Source organism: Myodes glareolus, chromosome 2 (genome assembly GCF_982192425.1).
Source record: "Myodes glareolus chromosome 2, mMyoGla1.1, whole genome shotgun sequence".
Classification (NCBI taxonomy): Eukaryota; Metazoa; Chordata; class Mammalia; order Rodentia; family Cricetidae; genus Myodes; species Myodes glareolus.
The window spans coordinates 76,455,046-76,474,682 of NC_142027.1; the positions used below are offsets into that span (position 1 = coordinate 76,455,046).

At 45.9% G+C, this 19,637-nt stretch overlaps 1 protein-coding gene across 7 annotated transcripts in view; it reads right to left on the minus strand.

Annotated features, from left to right (window-relative positions):
* Positions 1–19,637, minus strand: part of Lpp (LIM domain containing preferred translocation partner in lipoma) — a 597,751-nt gene that overhangs the window by 526,903 nt on the left and 51,211 nt on the right. For 6 of the 7 annotated variants that reach the window (XM_087901861.1, XM_087901836.1, XM_087901839.1 and 3 more), the window contains exon 2: positions 9,618–9,713. The gene's annotated coding sequence lies outside the window, so the exon portion shown is untranslated. Of the gene's footprint in view, positions 1–9,617; positions 9,714–18,230; positions 18,431–19,637 lie in introns of those variants that run through there. The other variant, XM_048453893.3, reaches the window with a different exon arrangement.

Consider the following 19,637-nt stretch of genomic DNA (forward strand, 5'->3'; position numbering starts at 1 on the left):
TCCTTACCAACAGCACTGTGTGCACCTGCCTGAGCCCTGTCAGCAATTCTGAGTGCCAACGCCTGCAAAATGAAGAAGAAGCGCTGTCTCCGAGCTTTCATCCTACCAGGGAATTTTAAATACACGAAAAATTTCGTTTCAGAAAGTTTTAGATTAAGACAGTGGAAGCCTTCCAAAAACATACTAAGAGTGGAGCTGGAGAGATGGCTCAGTGGCTAAGAGCAATGGCTGCTCTTATAGAGGACACAGGTTCAATTCCCAGCACCCACACGGCAGTCACAACCATCTGCAACTCCAGGTCCAGGGATTCTGATACCATCTTCTGGGCTCCATGGGTACCAGGCACACAGGTGGTAAACAGACATACATGGTGCCAAAACACTCATGCATATAAAATAAAAATAATTTGTAAAAGGCAATAAGGTTGCTCATTGAGAAAGACTCTAACTTGCTCATTCCCCTACTTAAACAACTTTAATGATGGAGCTCTTTGACTCCCCATTCCACCTCCCCCAAAAACTTCTAACTGGCTTGTTCTCCATATTGAAAATGCAGCCCCATGCTGTCTTTCTGTTGCTCCATCCACACCCCCAGAGCTCCCGCTGAGGTCAAAGGGAGCTTAGTTCATTTCAAATTAGAGTTCCATGAAAGTTCACTCTCCCCTCTGTGCACTTCCCAGTGATCCCTTCCAGCTCCTTCTTCGCTCTCCAGACTTTTTCCACGCACCTCGCCAGTGCAGAAGGAGATCACCAATGAGCAGAAAGGGTGGGAGACAGCCACGTCAGTGGCCTCTTCCATCTCCTCTTTGCCTCTCTCACTATTCCATGACATGGTTTTTGAAATGACCTAGCACACAGACAGTCGGGCTCTTTGCCGAGAGCTAAGCACTGTGCTGGGAGAGGCAGTGAGGACACAAGATCTAATGACATCAAGGAGCAAGGTCAGTCCAAGAATGACTCCAGCAGCATCAATTACTTCTGTGACCTGGACCTTCAACTGCCATCTTCAGCATAAATTAGAACATTGTGGGACAGCAAAACAAAAACAGACAGAGCCAACTCCTGGCCCGACTTCATGCCGAGACACAGGACTTAAGAAGTCTTGCAACATGCTCCTGAAAGTAAGGAACCTTCTACTCCCTGTCCCAGTTTCTCAATTCTTTCAAGCAGCATATACAGTTAAACTTGAGAGTAGAGGATGGAACTTTTAGCCTCCCCTACAACTGAGAATTGAGTTGAGTGCTACAATGTGCTATGCGGTCTCAGAAAAGACACTTAAAAGTCAACAAACCAAAGAATATCAGAAAGCAAAACAAAGAGAGAATCTCATTTTTCCGTGTTTATTTGCTGTCTGGTGGCAACTGTGTAAAGGCCAGAAGACAACTTGGGGTGTCCCTCTTCCTTGTCATCATCTGCCTTATATTTTAAAACAGGGTCTCTCATCGAGCCAGGGCTCACCAAGCGAGCCAGGCTTCCTGTCTCCCCAACACAGGGATTGCAGGTAGACACACCACCATGCCAGTTTTTGCTTTTTCTTTAAACGTGGGTTCTAGAAGCCAAATTCGGGTCCTCAGGCTTGTACAGCACGTACTGCACTGAATCCTCCCCATAAGCCCAAGAGAAGCTTCACACCGTCTAGGGCCAACGGTCAAGCAACTTCCTGTATGCCTTTGCTCTCACTTCTCTGCTTTAACCACAGGAGAGTCTTTAAATGGCCTCGGCTAAACAGCATGCAGTCAGGGGGTCCTTTCCACTACAACCCATCCAGAATACCTTACCACTATACCAGTGGACCACAGAAAATGAAATGCAAACCACCCATTCCTCAGACCAGGAAAGATGAGGTCCATGAGCAAGCCACAACCTGGATCAACTTCAGGATGAAGAGCCCAATCTAGAAGAAGAAAGCCCGCTTCCTCCACTAACTCTGCTACTCCCCGGTTATTCCTCACTACTGCGTTAAGCTATAAGAAGTCCGCATCAAAGGTTTCTAACGAGGCGGGGCAGAAGGTTCTGCAGGGCTGGATGGCAAAGATGCCCGTTAGCCCGTAGGGCACAAGTGTCTATGTGCAGAACCACCAACGTGGAGCAGCTATGCCTAGCAGACTGCATTGGCATGGGAAAGCGAAGGAGGGAGGCTGCAGGGAGAAGCACAGGAGCCACGGAGGACAGCAGTGGTCAGGGAAGCAGGGACTGGGGAAGACGAGGATAGGAGAATAAAGCAGACTTTGGGCATTTCATGTGACCCTGGTGAAATTAACTGAATGGCTGGAAAACTCAAAGCAGGGAGGCAGGCTAAGAAAGGAGTCAAGGGGACCTTCAAAGCCTGTTTCCAGCCTCAACATCATCTGGATAACAGGAATAGCTTCATTATGTAAAAGCCCATTTTGTTTTCATGTCATTCTTAGATTACATCATAGAGTGGCTACAGCCGTCTCATACCTTATCATAAATAAATCACTAGCTTAAATCAGAGAATGAGCCAGGCCTACTGATTTAAAAGGAAAATATTAGATCACTTTTAATAACCGATATAATTCAAGTCAGTTGCCATTGAGGCGGTGAGGTAATTCTATGCTACACAGGCCCAAGGAGGAACCAAGGAGGGTCATCACCGGGCAGGTCTAGAGACAACACCATGTCGAGATGCAGAGTGGCCACCAGAACTTCCATGAGCTCAGTCCTCATATCAGAAAAACACCACTTACACGCTCTTGGTGCCCCCAAAGCCTCCCTCACCAAACAGTTTACAGACATTCTCCTCAGAACCAAAGATGAGCATCATGTGGTGTCTGAATGTAGACCCCCAGAATCCACTGGAGTAAATGAGCAATAGTGAAGCTTTCGGTTATTCAGGAAAACATGAAATCTGGGGTGACTGACATGCCAGCATGGAGGCATCCCCCCAACCACGAGGGCACTGCAGGGTGAAACGTGGAGACAAAGGTGGACTAGAGAAAATGACTAAGAGTGACTTCCAGCTGAGATTATACGTGCCCTAGGAAAAAGAACACTGGGGCCGGAGAGATGGCACAGCAGTCACAAGCACTGGCTGCTCTCACAGAGGACCCAGATTCAGTTCCCAGCACTTAAGACTGGCTCACAACCGCATTGAGCGACAGATTCAGGAAATCGGGTGCCCTCTTCTGGCATCTGCAGGCACTGCATGCATGTGGTGCACAAATATGCACACAGAATACACTCATATAAGATTAAAATAAATAAATCTTAAAAAGAAGAAGAGACAAAGCTAATGCTACATCAACTACATGTTCATGACACTCTGGAGGACAGAGATCTACGAGGTAGGCACTTTATGTCCCACAACCAGATGTGAAAGCAGGTTTCAAATGAAGACACTTAAGTAAGGTTCTGCACCTAAACTCAGCTTTATTGTGTTGCCTTCAGCCAAAGAACTCGATGCCTTCCTATGTTTTCAACAAATGAAATCCTGGGCATGGAACACTCTGAATGCACTGAGAGTATATTAAAAAAAGGACAGTTGAAAGAGACCATCAAGCACAGAGTAGTGACTTTCTGGCCAGGAGCATTTTAAATGACTCCAGCTACCCTTTCCTCTGTCTTGGGCACCAGAACTACTAGTAACCTTGACCCTGATTTTAAATCTCTCATTTCCATTAACTTTGAGAGTGGTGATTAAGGTGAGCACCATAGGAACCTGACACCCACCTACGAGGTGACCTGCTGAGACTGCTCTTAGAAGAAGACTATTTGGGTCGGGAAAAGAGACGGATGTCCTGGAAAGGAACTCTCTGCCAGACAAAGGCATTGGCTGAGGTTTCTTGTCTGATCCCGTCATCCCCGTGGCACGGCTGTGCATCAGCCTCTGTTCCTAATGCAAATGGTATTCATAACTACAGAGACACACTGTCTGAGCCAAGAAACCCTGATTTATTCAGCTTCCCAGGACACAGTATGACCCAACAGAGGCAGTGCATCCCTGAGACATAATGAAAGGGACGCGATGGAGGCTCAAAGAGCCAATTTTAACCTACTTTGACCTAATCCATTTCTGGAAGCGAAGAAAGGTTAGAAAAAGAAATGAAAACATGCCTAAAGGCTACATGGAGTCATTTCAAAGAGCCAAGGTGGGCAGGAGGGAAAAAAAAATATTGAGAGGAATTTCACGAATTCTCCCTGCACTGCACACTGAGGCAGGTCTGTCCCCTCCCCGGCTCTTGGCGTCTCAGCTACCCAAGGGCTCAGGCCAAGAATTCCAGCCATTTCCACCAAAGCAGCTCTAACTGCGGACAAAAGTCAAAAATGGAGAGGTGGGAAAGGATGGCGTTCGCTGTGAGATTTTGCATTCTATGCTGTTGTGTGTGTAGCAATGTCTTCATCGCAAATTTCTAATGGAATTTTCCTTCAAAAAGGTTCCAAGGCAAATTGATCTACAAAGATGCTGAGTTTATTCGGTAGCTTCCGGTCATCCAACTCTCAGCATATCCTAGGCAGCCTGGAAATCTGTACCCAGCAGGCACTCAGATAGTCCTCTATAATCCACGACCTGGAAGTCAAGTCATTTCCCTACCGTTCCCCCATGTGAAACACATCTCACACAGAAAATAGTGCATCATTTCCAGGGTTGGTAATAGTAATAAAATAAAATAAACTTTAAAAAAATTAAGACCATGGCTTACAACATGGACAAAAAAACCTTTGACACTCAGAGAAGTCAATTGCCTTGGAGCTTGCCCCATGGGCAAATCTTCACAGCAAGAATGAAAGCCCCCAGAGCAACCTGAGGGGGTTAGTTCCCCCCTGCAGCAGTCATGTGACTGGACTTTGTAGAGAACCTACAGAAGAGACCACAGGTGTGGGAAAGCTCACCTGCAACCTCAGGAGAAGGCCTGAGGAACCCATCTAAGCTGCCAAATCTCGGTCCTGTAGAAACTAGGAATGAATAGATAGTTCTTTTTTCTGATTTTGTTTATTTGTTTATTTCTTGTTTCTTTCCAAGACAGGGTGTCTCTGTGTAGCCCTAGCTATCCTGAAACTCACTCTTTAGGCCAGGCTGTTCATGAAACTCAAGAGATCTGCCTGCCTCTGACTCCTGAGTGCTGGGATTAGAGGTGTGCATGGCCACACTCCAACTCGAATGGATGTTTCTTGTTTTAGCGAATAATTTGGGAGAAATGTTACATAGAAAAACAGTAACTTATAATACTGCATGATAGTTTGGGACATTCAAATTCTAGAATATTTTCATGATTCATCCCATTTTGCATTAAGCCTAGGAAACAGATCACCAGGGTTCAGTATCAGGAACTCTGGAAAGAAAGACTTTGGCTCAAGAACACAGAGTTGCTGTCTACCTTTGAGACATGGAGCCAGGCACATCCTGGCCATGCACACATAACCGTGAATATAACAGCAGGGTATAAAAAGTCAAGGCAGCACTTTCTGCTGAAGCTTGTGATTAGAGATGAGCTGGAAACAGAATCACACATGAAATGTTGACGTGTTCAGTCAAATTTTTATATTATCCACTTCCATCCTCAGATACTGACCAGCCTCTGTGGCCCAACTATGGTCACAGGCTCACCATACCATCCCCTGGGCGTTCCTTAGACATAAATCTTCTCCCTGGAAACTGTCCGTAAGATCCCAATCCTCTTCACTCTCCACACCCTTTGTCTAGACCCAGGGAGATCTGGGTCTGTGATTTACTTACTTCCATGTCCCAATATAGTAAGGCTTGAAACACATTTTGTGACAAATAAAAATACTGTAACCAATCATCTTCCCAGCATGTGGGATGTCTTTTCTCTGCATCTCTTCCCACTGTGTGTGACTCTCTTCTCTTTGCATCTCTTCCCACTGTGTGTGACTCTCTTCTCTCTGCATCTCTTCCCACTGTGTGTGACCATCTTCTCTTTGTGTCTCTTCCCATTGTGTGAGTGAGTCTTCTCTTTGCATCTTTCCTGAAAGTTACAAGCTTCTAGAGATCAGGGAGTGAGCCTAAGGAGTCTAAGACTGGGCTGAGCATGGAGCTCAGCGCAGCTTGCTCCTCATACACAAGGCCATGCATTCAATCTCCAGGACTCCAGGAAGGAAAACAAAAAGACTCTGCAGTTGCTAACTCTCTGACAAAGACTAGACTCAGGGGAGAAAATACCTACATACAGTAGAACGAGAATTAGCTGTGCAGCAACAGGACAGCACACGTAGCCGCACAGACTTTTGACACCTTCTACCACAAAGTAACCAATGAAAAAGAACTCCTCAAAACAACTCTGATCTCCTAGGTCCATAGCAAGGAAAACAAGAGGCAACCCCACTGCACCAAAAGTCAAGAAGGCTGCAAAGGGATTCCTCTGCCTTTTCTTTCACAGCAACCCTATCTCCTGTAAGCAACCCTCCCTGCATTACAGGAAGACCCACTGACTCTGGGAGCCTACACGGGCCTCGGTTCCCACTCAGTAAATTCCCTTGTAATCTGTGAAACAAGTAAATAAAAATGAAACCTGGCTTAGCAGATGGTGACAAAGACTCAGAAGCCACCTGGCCAAGAAACTGCAGGGAGCCAAGACACACACCTCTACCAGAAATGACCAATGCTTTGCTTCTGGCAGACGCTAATACCTGGTAGCTCTTAAGACCAAAACGGAAATATTAAAACTGAGAGGCCTTGGCTACAACAATTGGACGTGGATATCCAAAGAGGGAAATCATTTCCTCCCTGACTCCCACTGGGCCAGGCATGCTTGGGGCAGAAGGCGTGATTACGAGAACAAAGCAAGAGGCCCACAGGCTAGACTACAGCTTCTCTGGGTCTCTCAAGTGCTCAGTTTCCTAGGTCTCTGCATCTACCTGCTACACCTCTTCCTGCTTTAGGTGCCAACTCTAATTTTTAAAAAAAAAAAAAAAAAAAAAAGCTCCAAATTGGATTTCTTGCCAAGACTTGGAATGGGTTACTGCTCTCCCAGTCTTGGTGAGGATAGGGTCTGGGTGTGGAGAAGGACGAATGGCAAGCATAAATACCATGTCCAAGAGTGCTAGACGCAACCTTCACAGTAACTTGCTTCCCTTTTAGTTCATTTTGAATCTTGAAGGAGAAAACAATTAAAACAACTTATGAAGGGACCACACTTGCTAAATTACTACCAACAGGCTTGCACAAGGCAAACCTTAGAGGCCAGCAAGACAATCAAGGTGACCTCCAATTCTGGGGTCCAGAAAATGAAGGCATAGAAAGGCTAACGTTTGGTGGGTTTTCTGTTCGCCCATCCTGCCATACTCTGCCATTGCACACACTCACAGTACATGTCTAAAGCTACGCGGCTCTCAAAGCCTCTTTCTGTACAGTCATCGGTTTAGCCCGCATAAAATCATGCTATCCAGATGTAAAACAACCCTAAGAGATTTAGTCAGGACCTGGTAGAGCAAACTTGGGGAAAGGGACACTCACAACCTTCAGATTTATTCTTCTATCCATGAAATTGTGTCATGTAATTTTTATGCCCCACTAGACTATGGGACACAGGCAGAGAGTGTCCTTCTTCTGGCTGGGTATTATATTTTTTAAAAAACCTTTTTTTATTTTATGTTCATTGGTATTTTGCCCGCATGAATGTCTGTGTGAGAGTGTCAGATCTTAGAGTTTCAGATAGTTGTGAGCTGCCATGTGGGTGCTGGGAACTGGACCCAGGTCCTCTGGAACAGCAGTCAGTGTTCTTAACCACTGAGCCATGACTCCAGCCCCGTTGGTATCATATTCTTGAAGGTCAAGATCGTGTATGCCCCAGTATCCCGCCTTTTCCAATCGCACTCTTGTACGTAGCTCTTGACGGAACATCATCTTGGTCTTCTCAGAACCTCTGCAGAGTCCAGCTGACTAACATCCTTTCCAAAAGATGGTGTGAACACTGAAGCTAGTCCTTTCTCCCCAATGGTATAATTGCTCTGAGGAGCCGCTTCATCTGTGCTGTGTGACTGCCGTGAGGTCTGAGTAGGACAGTCTCTGGTGTGTATATTCCAAGTAGCACCGTCTCAACCTTTCGGCCTCAGTGACAGGTTCATCACTGGGCAGTAACCAAAGCCTCTGTAAATGTGGCAACAAGGCTGTCTTCTCCTCCAAACAGGTAAGCAGATGTCTTCAGCCTGGTCACTGGGCAGCGATTTGCTAACCATAAGGCAAAAACCTTGAGGATGAGAGAGTTGGCAACCAAACAGGGACAAAGCAAAGAACACGGCAGAGCATCAGAGATGACATCCTACTCAGGTGGAGCAGAAAGTCATCCCCCTCTGAACCAGGTCTTCTGGGATTGCAAGGCCAGCCTTCTACCTGGCTCTAAATAACGTACGCCCAGGCCACATCAGAAGCAAGAGTCACCATTGAATCATAACAATCTAAGGATGACAGAAACTTCCGAGTCCCTTCCAGCTGTCTTGTTTAAGGCAGTTGTTCCTGTTCTGCCATTACACCCCTCGAGTACATTAAACCCAAGTTCAAGGCTTCCACAATTTCATCTTAAAGACTGAGAAACTCAGAACGTGAAGCAGGTACTATAACTTCCCATTGATGCTGCAACCATAACCTGGGATGGGGGGGGGGATATTCAAGTCCATGTTTGAGATTTTAAAAAATACTGCAAAGTCAAAGATGAAGAGTGTGGGTTACTGATGCTATGACCACCAACCCTCCGAGGAAAGTAGTCAAACCATGATGAGGAAAACAGAATGACAAGACACAAGGATGCAGTCAGTTACACTTTCAAATCAAGTTGGCTTTTTTCCAATCACAACAACATTCGCTGTGTTTTGAAAAACTTCACAACACTCATAGTGGGATATATCATTTATGGAGTTTAATGTCAATCCTTGTAGTACATAGGGATTGATCCTCATCATGAAAACCACAGAACTACAGTCCGTAGAAGCAAGAATCCCTGAACTATTTCCCTCAGCTTGTCACCCAGGCGCCCCAGGTCACACCGTATCCATCGTATCCATCGTACCAATGCGCCTATGAATTAGAGAGCCGCTGCAAGACAACGCATCTTTCACCATTTTCCTTTCCGAGAGAGATGGCAATAAAACCCACACTCAATTAGCACCAGAGCACTAGCAGGTCGTTAAAACCAGGGCTTCCTCACTCTGCCAAGGCTAAGCTGGCCCTCTCCACCTCCAAAGGTTGATGGGAAAATAAAATGAGACTGCGAAAGAAAGCAGCACATCACACAGGAGCAAACAAGGAGCATCAGCTTGTTCCCTGTCATCTTCATGCCCGTCTCTCAAGTTCAATGACACTCCACTTTCTGCCAAAGGAAAAAGAAGGGAGCCACACAATTACTGTGTGTAATTAATTGTGTAATTGCAATGAAATCATTGCCACTGAGTTTTCCTCCAGTTTCTCTGTACACCGCCTTGCCAGAGGTGAAGCCCACCTTTGCTTTGCCACAGATTTTATTGGCATTGTTATATCTGGTCTGTTGCCATGAAACCAATTCAGATGATGATGATGATGATGATGATGAACATTTTAGAATTATCCAGTTCTCAACTCTTGCTCCAAGAACCTGGTATTTCTAAAAACTGATCAAAACATATATTTTGCTATTAAAAAAAAGAAGCATAGTTCTGTGTAGCACTCACCAGCTAAGGGAAAATTCCTCCTCTCCGATGAGGGAACAGGGAACGATGACAAATGCAGAATCAGCTGACTCTCTGCTTCTGTCCTTCAGTTCCTACCTGCAGAAAACAGAGAGAGGAATGTCTGAGGCTCTGGGCTCCAACCAGCATCAGAACAACTTCCTAGGCTGACAATGTCCCTGACTGGACCATACTGGATGATGTCCGACTGACTTCCAGACCTCCGAGTCCTCCAGTCAGTAACAGGTGCTCTTGTTTGGCAAGTTTGTCTCACAGGAAGTGGGAAGAGAACGCTCCCACTCTGCGTCTCCCAGCACTCCTGAAAAACAGACCCCCTAAACATCAGAAGTCCAAGACAGAGCAATTAAGGAGGAAAAATAAAACATGACGTAGTGGCCCTCTGAATGTCAATTTCCTTCCCTGTAATATGAGAACAAGGGAGCAACTGAGAGCTGCAAAGTCTTAGTATTCCTTGGTAAATCCTCAATACAGACTTATCTCATTGAGAAATATGGCTCTTTACTTAGGATTATAAAATGTATATTCCAGAGCTGTGGACTATTGCAAAGGCTCATGGAACTGAAACTTACCAGGAAACTCCACCCTCATTCTCATAGAATCTTTGAGCATCTTCTAACCAATCATATAATTGCTCCATGTCCCTGATTATCAGTCTTCCCATCTGTGTATAACCTTAGAGTTGGGGGGAAAATTCCTCAAAGTGACTTTCCCAATTCTTCCACCACAAGAGAGCCAGGTACCAGGATAGGGAAATGGCCATCACTAGTAACAAGGGAGGTAGGGCTCAGCCCACTACATATAGTTACTGGCCATCTTTAATGGAGACTAACTAGGCCAGGAACCTGCCTTAGTTCCTATTCACTTAAGTATACCTCAACAACAGAAAGAAATCCCATAAGGAAAATGGAATTCACTCAAGATGAGTCCACTGAAGCCATTCACTCCTGAGAATTTGAGGTCTTCAGAATAATAGAAATCTCAAAAATCATTTTTACCAGGGATATGACATCAAATGTGCTGAGAAACTGATCAGTAAGAGGCCAACTTTACCACTATGGACAGGGAAATCTGACAGAAAAAAAAATACCTCTAACCCAAAACCTCATAAAATCAAAGTTCCTTATACAGAGCAAGGGGTAGGGGAGAGAAACCCAAAACAGTTTCTATGAGAGGCAAAGGGCTTCTGACTCCCCAGATTTCTAAGCCTCAATAAAAGACGTAGCCCTCTAGCCTTGGTCCCGGGGAGGTCACATCCACCCTCCGGCTTCCTCCGGTGTGCCAGTGTAAGTGGCCGCCCTTTCCCATAGCCAACTTCTCTTCTAATAATTTTCTTCTCCGTTGCCATAAAGAGAACAAGCCGCCTTGCTAAAGGGCTGCTGTGAAATGATTGAAGTTCCCATGCAAACAAACCATTAGTAGAGTTCAAATGCAATTTAAATTACCAGTTGTTAAAGTGCTCCTCAATTTCCCAGTAAGTTTCCAAGGAGAATTATATGCTATATACTATTTAATTGGTTGTTTTCTATTTTTTAACATCATTTTATTCCCTCCACCCTTATATTTCAGAAGTGTCTATAAGAGCTTCCCTTTAAAAAATTATACATTGTTGAAGAGATTAAATGTAAAGATTGAAAAGTATCAGAGAAACAGCTGCAGGAATGTGCAGCTCAGCAGAAACTCAGGGCTTGGAGACCTTTAAAAAAATGTGGAAATTGAAAACCTTAGAAATCACCAACAGGGCCAGCACTCTTACCAGGTGAGTAGGCTAAGGCCCTGAGAGTGAAGGGAGAGGTCGGCCTGAACCCCTATCCCTGGAGATATAGTCAAGGAAGACAGCTCCCAATTTCCAGCCATTGGACATCTTTTTCACATAGCGTCTGCAGGTTCCAGAAGATGGTGAGAAACACTAGTGACTTTGATTTGTCACTTAAATGTTTTAAAGGAAACTATGGAACCCTCTTTACATAGCCTCCTGGCTTCTGAAGTGGAAATGACGAATGTCTCCCCAAAAGGGAGGAAGAGAAGCAAAGACTGAAGAACGAGGGAGAAGAAGCAGGGAGAAGACACATTCTTGGCAGCGAACACCAAGAAACTCATCAGGACTCCTCACTACCCAAGGGGCCACCGCTTGATCTGGTCCCAAACCAGGCACCGCCGTGGTGAAAGAGGACAGAGAGAATAAACGAAGCCAGGCAGGCCATGGCACGTGTGTAAATAAAAGAGTTTCTGAATGCCATCAGCAGCACAGCTGCAAATCCGGGGCTTGTGAAAACGGTGGGAAGTTCTCCGAGCTCAAGTTTCCTGTCAGCAAAACAGGGCCAATACCACCTGTCCTTCAGGGTGCGGACAACCATTTCCCTGAGTTCTGCAGTCAGCATAGGCACTGAAGAGGCCATACATGCGCACTAATGCATGCTCACCTCTTCCAAAGGTCTCTATCACTTCTCAACGACTATGGATCTACAAATATAAATTATTTTGATTAAAAACTTAATATAGATCATTTGTGTTCTCTAAGATATGTGATGGTCCTCCAAAGCAAATTCATTGACGTTATCATTTTCAAAAATAAAATACATGAACGCTTTACATATACTTTCCTTCTAACCCAAACTGCTTAAAAAAAAAACAAAACGCTACTTTCAAAAATATTTCCAAACCTAATTTTTAATCGCACATTAATCAGTTTCACAAACAAAATCTTCTTTAAACTCTGTCAACACTGAGAAAGAGCTCATGCCTCACAGAAGAACCTAAGCAATGAAGTGCACATCAAAGGTTTGGGGGCTTACAGCACCAGTCTTAAACCAAAGTCTTCAAAAACCAAGCTCTGTGAAAAGGGTTTTATTAATTATAGTCACAAATAGAATGTGGACATTTATTCTTCTTCTCGGGGCAGAAATATACCTTTTAAAAAAACTGCCATTTTCACACTTCGAATTGCTTTGGTATAAAAATAATGGCTGCATTTTTTTTTTAACGTTCATGTAAGAAACCTGCAAATCTGTTGTCTATTCTACTTTGCTGTGAAGTTCTTAAGTAAAAAGCTCAGAGGCCTGGCATTAATCAGCTACACCTATAGGAGTCCAGAAAAGGCCTGGGAAAGGATAGCCAAGAAACACCAGAAGATCAATTCGAAAACAGATTTCAAACGGCCGTGTTCTTGATCAAACAAATCCTGAGTAGCCCTGGTATCGACTTCTGAGGCCCCCTGGGACAGCTGTAAGCTGACATGACGGCAGATTCCCCGCAGTCAGCGCCCAGAAAACAGACGTCGACCAGTAGTCGGGCTTTGGTGAAGCAGTGTGGACCTAGCAGGTTCAGGTGCCGACATGTGTCTAGATTCCCTGAATGCTTGAACATGCAAGACTGGGTGAAAAGACCTTAAAAAGAAGTCCGTGCCATGCTCTGCTGAGGCAGTGGCTTTTCAAGGAAGCCTATAATGAGAGAGAATGGGCACAGGGGACCAAGGCGCACAGGCCTGGAGGATGAAGCCAGGCTATGCTCAGAGACCCTAGTGAGGACAGCAGCACGTAGCTAAGGGAACACGGTGAGACATAAAGCTGGAGGCCGATGTTACAGCCAGAACATGGAGGACTTGGTGTCCTGGCCTCAAGGACTTGAATTGCAGACTCACAGTAGGTGCTGCGTTTGAGGGCATGACACAAGAGAAAGCTGAATGACTGGACCATCATTTTAATAAAGATGCCCTTCCATAGTCAACCTTCCATCACAGCAGGATATGAACATGGAAGGGATTTTCCCAGAGAAGATGGTTTTTGAGTGGACTCTTAGCCACAGCTCCACTAACCCTTCCTTCTAACTCTGCAGCTCTTACAGGAAAGAAGCTAGGTCATGCCCAAGCAAGACACCCTCTCTGCCATGAGGGACAGCCAATCCTATGAGCTCCCAAGAGACTGAGATTCCCTGCTGGCTGAGAAGCCCAACTGGCTGAGACTCCCGACTGACTGAGACTCCAGATTGGCTGAGACTCCTGATAGGCAGAGACTCTTCCCGACCTCTCAAGAAGCAGTATCCCACCAGATCTATCCCTGTGAGTGCTGAGAATCCCACAATAGAAAGCTCCTTCCCAGCCAACCTAGCAAACCAAAGCGGAACCTTCAGTTAACAATGCCAAAGCTAGATGTGCTCAATTAGGATGTATAGAATTGCTCTTTCCTTTAAAGGAGCCCTGGCAGCAATCCCATCCGTCCACAGACCCAGGAAATGAAATACTCTCTCTCTGCCCTCAAGCAGCTCCGTATGAAAGGAGATGAGACACTTAAAGAGCGAGATCTGAGGAAGAAGCACAGGCTGAAGCCCAAGTCCCAGAAAACACTATGACACGGGGTGATCATCTACTTACACCCATGTAATGAGAAAGAAATTCAGTCATATGTTTCTGGCATGTTTCAGCTCACAGCTAAGAAGTACCATAGCCAGGAGCCAAGCCGGGATCTTGTGTTTCTAAGCATGAGCCTATATACTCGGCTGCCTTGCAGCTACCTGGTGCAGGTAAACGCAGCAGAATCTCCAGTTATGATTCCAGTTATGAGAGGTGCTCAGTAGTCGGGACAAGAGTATTGCTTAGAACTGTGACTACTAGGGAAACCACACATCTCAAAGAGAACCGTGGCACAGTTTCAGCTTTCCTTGGGATTTCATGTTCCAAGGTGGGGCGGGGAGGAGTGGGGAAGCACATAGTGTTTCAGATCTGGGCCAGGAAACAAAGGAGACCTCGGGTTTCTTTGCGCTGATGTAGAGAAGGATGCTGTATGCGGTTTTGACGTTTTAGGGGTAGGAACATCCTAATGTTGAGAAAAGATACTAGTGGATTCTGGACCCACGTAAGTGCCCAGGTTCTCTGAACACAGCATGGGGAGTGGGGTGGAAATAAGAATAAAAATAAAAATTCTCTGCTCCACTCAGTCAGGGATTTCTCCAGTCTTACCCGCAGTATTTAGCAAGTCACCTCCTTTAAAAAAGAACACGGTTATAAAATGAAAATGATACCTGGAGCCATGTTCCAGTGAGAACAAGAAATCTGTGAGGCTGACGGTGAGGACATGTGTTCTTGCATGTAAGCTGACATGTGTGTCACAGGTGCTCCCCCTCCAGAAGGCACCGCGTTGATACAGTGTAGCGTGAAAGCTACCCGGTCCTCCAGGAGAAGCGGTCTAATCTAAATCCGGAGTTGTCAACAGTTTCGTCTCCTGCTGAAAATGGAGCTTTATTCCCCAGGCGAAGCCGTTACATCTTTTTGTGCCAAATTGTTTTCATCTTTTAAATGACCCGGTAATCCCACTTTGGGCAATATACATCAGGGAATAATCCAGAAGGAAAAAAGACAGGCAATTTGTTCGGAGATGTTATTCAGACTGCTATTTCTAGTTCTTTATATATCCCTCTATTATAGCGCTGATCTCACCGCGCTGCAATTATCCACTCCCCTTCCATACGCCTCCAAATTATCTCTGAATCAATCCCCAGCACCTAGCACAATGCCTGGCATACAGTAAGAACTCAATAAATGTTTGTTGACTGAATGGGTGGTATGAAAGAAATTTTGAAGGGAAAAAAAACCCGAATGAGCACAAACAAAGCACAGTTTTATAAGAAATGGTGTTAAACTGATTTCTTTTTCCCTTTTTAGAAAGCCTGGTAACTTTAGACTGGAAACTACTGGAAAAGGACCGTGCAAAAAAGCCTCAGGAATGGCTATCCACAGACTTAGGACTTTTTGAAGGATGTTCAGAAACAGATAGTTTTAGGATAGGTGGTGAAGGGTTAACCAGAGGCTTAGGACCCATGCAAGGTCATTTTGGCTTAGTGACTAGAGGTGAGGGCTTAGTCACTGCAGCTTCTCAACCTGATTCTGACATTATTTGTTGTGGGACTTTGACTAAACCACTGCCTAACCACTCGGAGCCCTTTCTCTATGCTGCAAAGCAGGGGGATTTTCTGGAAAGCCCAGCTCATTCAAAGGAAGCCTGGGGAGAACCAGGCAAGAGCAAGCTAAACTCAAGTGAAGACAGGGAGGTGGCCTCCTTGACACAGCCACAAGCCACAAGGGGTTTTGATGCAGCAGCCCCTCTGGAATCTTTGCAGATCTGTTTTAGACGACAGAGAGTGTGTTTGTTGCTAAAGGTCTAGGAACAAGAGACAGAAACCTCTTCATGAACAGAAACACATTGAAAAAGACCTGGAGACATAGTTCAGTGGCAGAACATACACTTACCATGTGCTGGACAAGACAAAAAGAGAACGTGATAAATATAATCGCTCAGAAGGCTTAAATAAGGAATACTTTATTTAAAAAAAAATCCAGAGAGAGCAAAGGCAGCTAGCTACACATTCTGAATGTCTTGTTTGGGGGCATTTTTATTGCTCTGAGGTAGGAGTCAGAAGCCAGAAGCCACTGCACCCTCAACTGCTTGGCTAGAGGCTGGAGATTTGAATTCAAAGTTCATACTCTTGGGTCTGCAGTTCTGGTAGCTTTTCCACAAAATAACACTGATGTGTCTCTGGGTCCACTCAGTCTGACATTTCTCCAAAGGAATCACTCGATCAAGTCCTGAACTTCTCCCTCCTCCATCCCACTGCCACAACACTGCTCCAAGGCAGCAGCACCCCCCCTCTCCACACACACACACACACACACACACACACACACACACACACACACACCCCTGGAATATGCCAAACGTCTCTAAGCTTCGTGCTTCCACTACTGCCCTCATCTTTCAAAGACCTCCTCACACAGCTGTCAGAAAGACATTCATAAAAACGTCGTGGGGGAAGGGGGGGAGACCTAGCAGCAGACCTAGACCTGGGGACTTGGAAGCAAACACAGGTCCCATGGTTTCCTCGCACCAGTCAGCACCCTCCGGCTCCCGCTCGCCTCTTGCAGCTTTGGCACCTGCAGTCCTGAGCTGCTGGTACAGCAAGCCCGAGTTCACCACACGTGAACCCCTTCCCACTTTTTCCTGGCTGCCCACTGCCTGCACACAGGGCCCTCGCCTCTGTCCTTTCCATGGCTAGACCACGTCACTCAGATTCAATTGCAGAGCCCCTCCCCCACGTTCAGCCCTTTGTGACTCTGGATTACTGATTACTTCCCCTCATTTCCAGGTTTATTTCTTATCTCCTCACCCAGAACACCCTTGCTGTTCTGCATATGTAATTATGCAGGCCGCACCCTGTCCTGGGATAGACACTACCTGCAACAGAACAAGGCACAGGAGTAGAGACTCTAATGATCAATAACGTTAGGAGACCAAGGATATAGCTCGGTCAGTAAAGGACTGAGTCCAAGTACTAGAACTCAGGTTTTAAAAAGAAAAGCATGGTGTCACACATTTGTAATTCAAGTACTGGAGTGGTGTTTCGTGAGTTCCGGGCAAATAAGAGATCCTATCTTTAAATTAAAGAAAAAATTAAAAACTGGACAGCTTCTAAAGATGTCCTCTAGCCTACACACACACACACACACACACACACACAATCTCACACACACACACACACTCACAGACGTGGGAGTTAATAAGGTTAGACGGTTGCATGACACAGAAGAAGCCTGCCAGATTAGTGAAGGGAAAATGCTAGCCTTGCGCTAACCCCTGGCCCTCACAGTCAAACCGACCCAGATCACTAAGCCTGTATGCAAGGGCTAGGCAGCTTCTCACACTTCCTTAGGTCTTGCTTTCCTTACAGGCAAATTACCTTCTACCACGGGAAAATGAGAGGTAATTACAGACTGGTTACTGTAGGGCTCGGCACAGACGAAGTATCTGTTGTCAACAGCACGTTCTCCAGGCAAGATTCAGAAAGCAGCAGTGTGCTCCCGGAGCCAGACACAGATGAACAGCAGTCAGTCAAGTGTTCCCTCCTGTACCCTCTTCCTCCTTCTCCCAAGCTGAGCAGAGCCATTCATTACAAGGGCCTCTTCTGCCTTGCTCATAGAACAGCACTGGGTGCACAATTGGGGGGAACTGACTGAGAGACTCTGGATTCTAACCCTGCAGAGTCATCTACCAGGACAAGTACACTCTCAAGGCCGTGTGCAGCACAACAGATGGCCTCACGAAGGGCTGGCTCTCTGCAACACGGGCAACCCATGCTAGCCACACACGGTCCGACATGCAAAGTATTTATTCCAGACTCTGTGGACCACAGGAATGTGACACACCAGTGTGTCACACTTCAAGTCCAACCATAGCTCTGCTCTGCAGGGTAAGACCGCCCCTCCCCAAGTTCCCACGCACATCCCTTTTGGTCCGAGCTTTCCCCATAGTAAGCAGACAACACTCACAAATTATCTTTCTACCCAACTGAAACTAGGCCTCAGGTGGGAACAAATATCTGTTTAAGTTTGTTGTCTGTTGGTGTGGGTTTAGAAACAAACAAAAATTTTCCTCTGGATGACCCCATTTCTAAATCTATCCATGAGAATTGCTCCCCTGGGAAAGCAGCTGTCCCCACTCCAGACGGAAGCACTCATGGGCCTTACACTATTTCCCACTGCCGCCATCCCTGAGCCAGCAAGCATCCCAGGTCGGCTAGCAGAAATGCCATTGGCAATAATGATGTACTCACGTGAGGAGGTCAACACCACGGCGGGGGGCCTTCACTGCCCTGGCTCCCTCTCAGGAAGCCTGAACCAGGACAGAACCAAGCAGGGATGTGCTCCAGAAGCCTGAGGGGAACTGAGCTGAGGTGCTCTCTCTTCAACCTCCCAGAACAAGGGGCAGAGGCACGGAGGGGGAAGGGCAGGAGGCGGGGGAGGGGGCTCCACTTGGTTTCTGGAAACGAGAATTCAAATCCTGCTTCTCCCAAACCCTGAGTCACCTCCTTCCCTTCCAATAGATGAGTGTGGTGGGTAAACATTTCCATATATGGAGAAGAAGGCTGGAGGATGTCAGAAAAATCAGCCTTCTCTCTGGCACTTCAAGAACATGCCCCACACAAGGCAGCCCTCCTTAAGCTGAGTAAATCATTAACCCCCACAGACATGGAGTCTCAGCTACTACTACTACGACATACAGACGGATAGGGTGTATCAACTACTACTACTGCTGCTTCAACACACATACACACATACACACACACACACACACACACACACACACACACAGGATCCTGTTCCAGGAAAACAGTCTCCCACCCAACAGAGGAAGTAGCTCTTTTGAAAGCTTATAGTCTACCTGAGAAATGGGGCTGTCCAGACTGCCACAAAATGCCTACCGATTGGGAGAAAAATCTTCGCTCATCATTCATCTGAGAGAAGATTCATGTCTAGAAGAAATGAAGGACTCAACAAAGTAAGCAACACAAAATTGAAAAACCCAAACCATGAACGGGCAGATGACACCAGTTTCAAAAGATGCAACTCAATGACCGACAAGCGAAAGATGGTCCACGTCACCAACCCTCAGACGACTGCGTACGGAAACTACATTGAGATTCCATCTCACACCCATCAGTACGTCCCTCACTCTCTATCAACAACTGCTGTGTGTCTGTGGACAGAAAAGAGCACCTAAACACTGTCAGTGGGATGAAAACTGGTCCAGCCACGATGACGACCAGGATAGAGGTTCCTCACAAAGCTAAACTCACAACTACCATGTGATCCAATCATCCTACTCCTGGGTACTTACCAAAACAAAGCTCTCAGCCAACATGCCAGAGAGATACTCCAACACCCATGTGTACGACACCAACACTGACAATAACTAAGAACCAGAGCACACAGGCATGGATGAAGAAACTGTGACATATATGCATGACGGCGTATGTTGGCATTCATAAAAATGAATAAAGTTATGTTGCCTGCAGGAAAACAGATGCAGCTGGAGACAGTCGCATGAAGTGCATTATGCCGGTTTCAGGGAAACGTAGAATGTTCTTTCTCCTTTGTGGTCCCCCAACCTTACATAGACACAAAATCATTTATGTATATATAGCATGGAGACGGAAGAGAAAACGTGTCCATGCGGACGG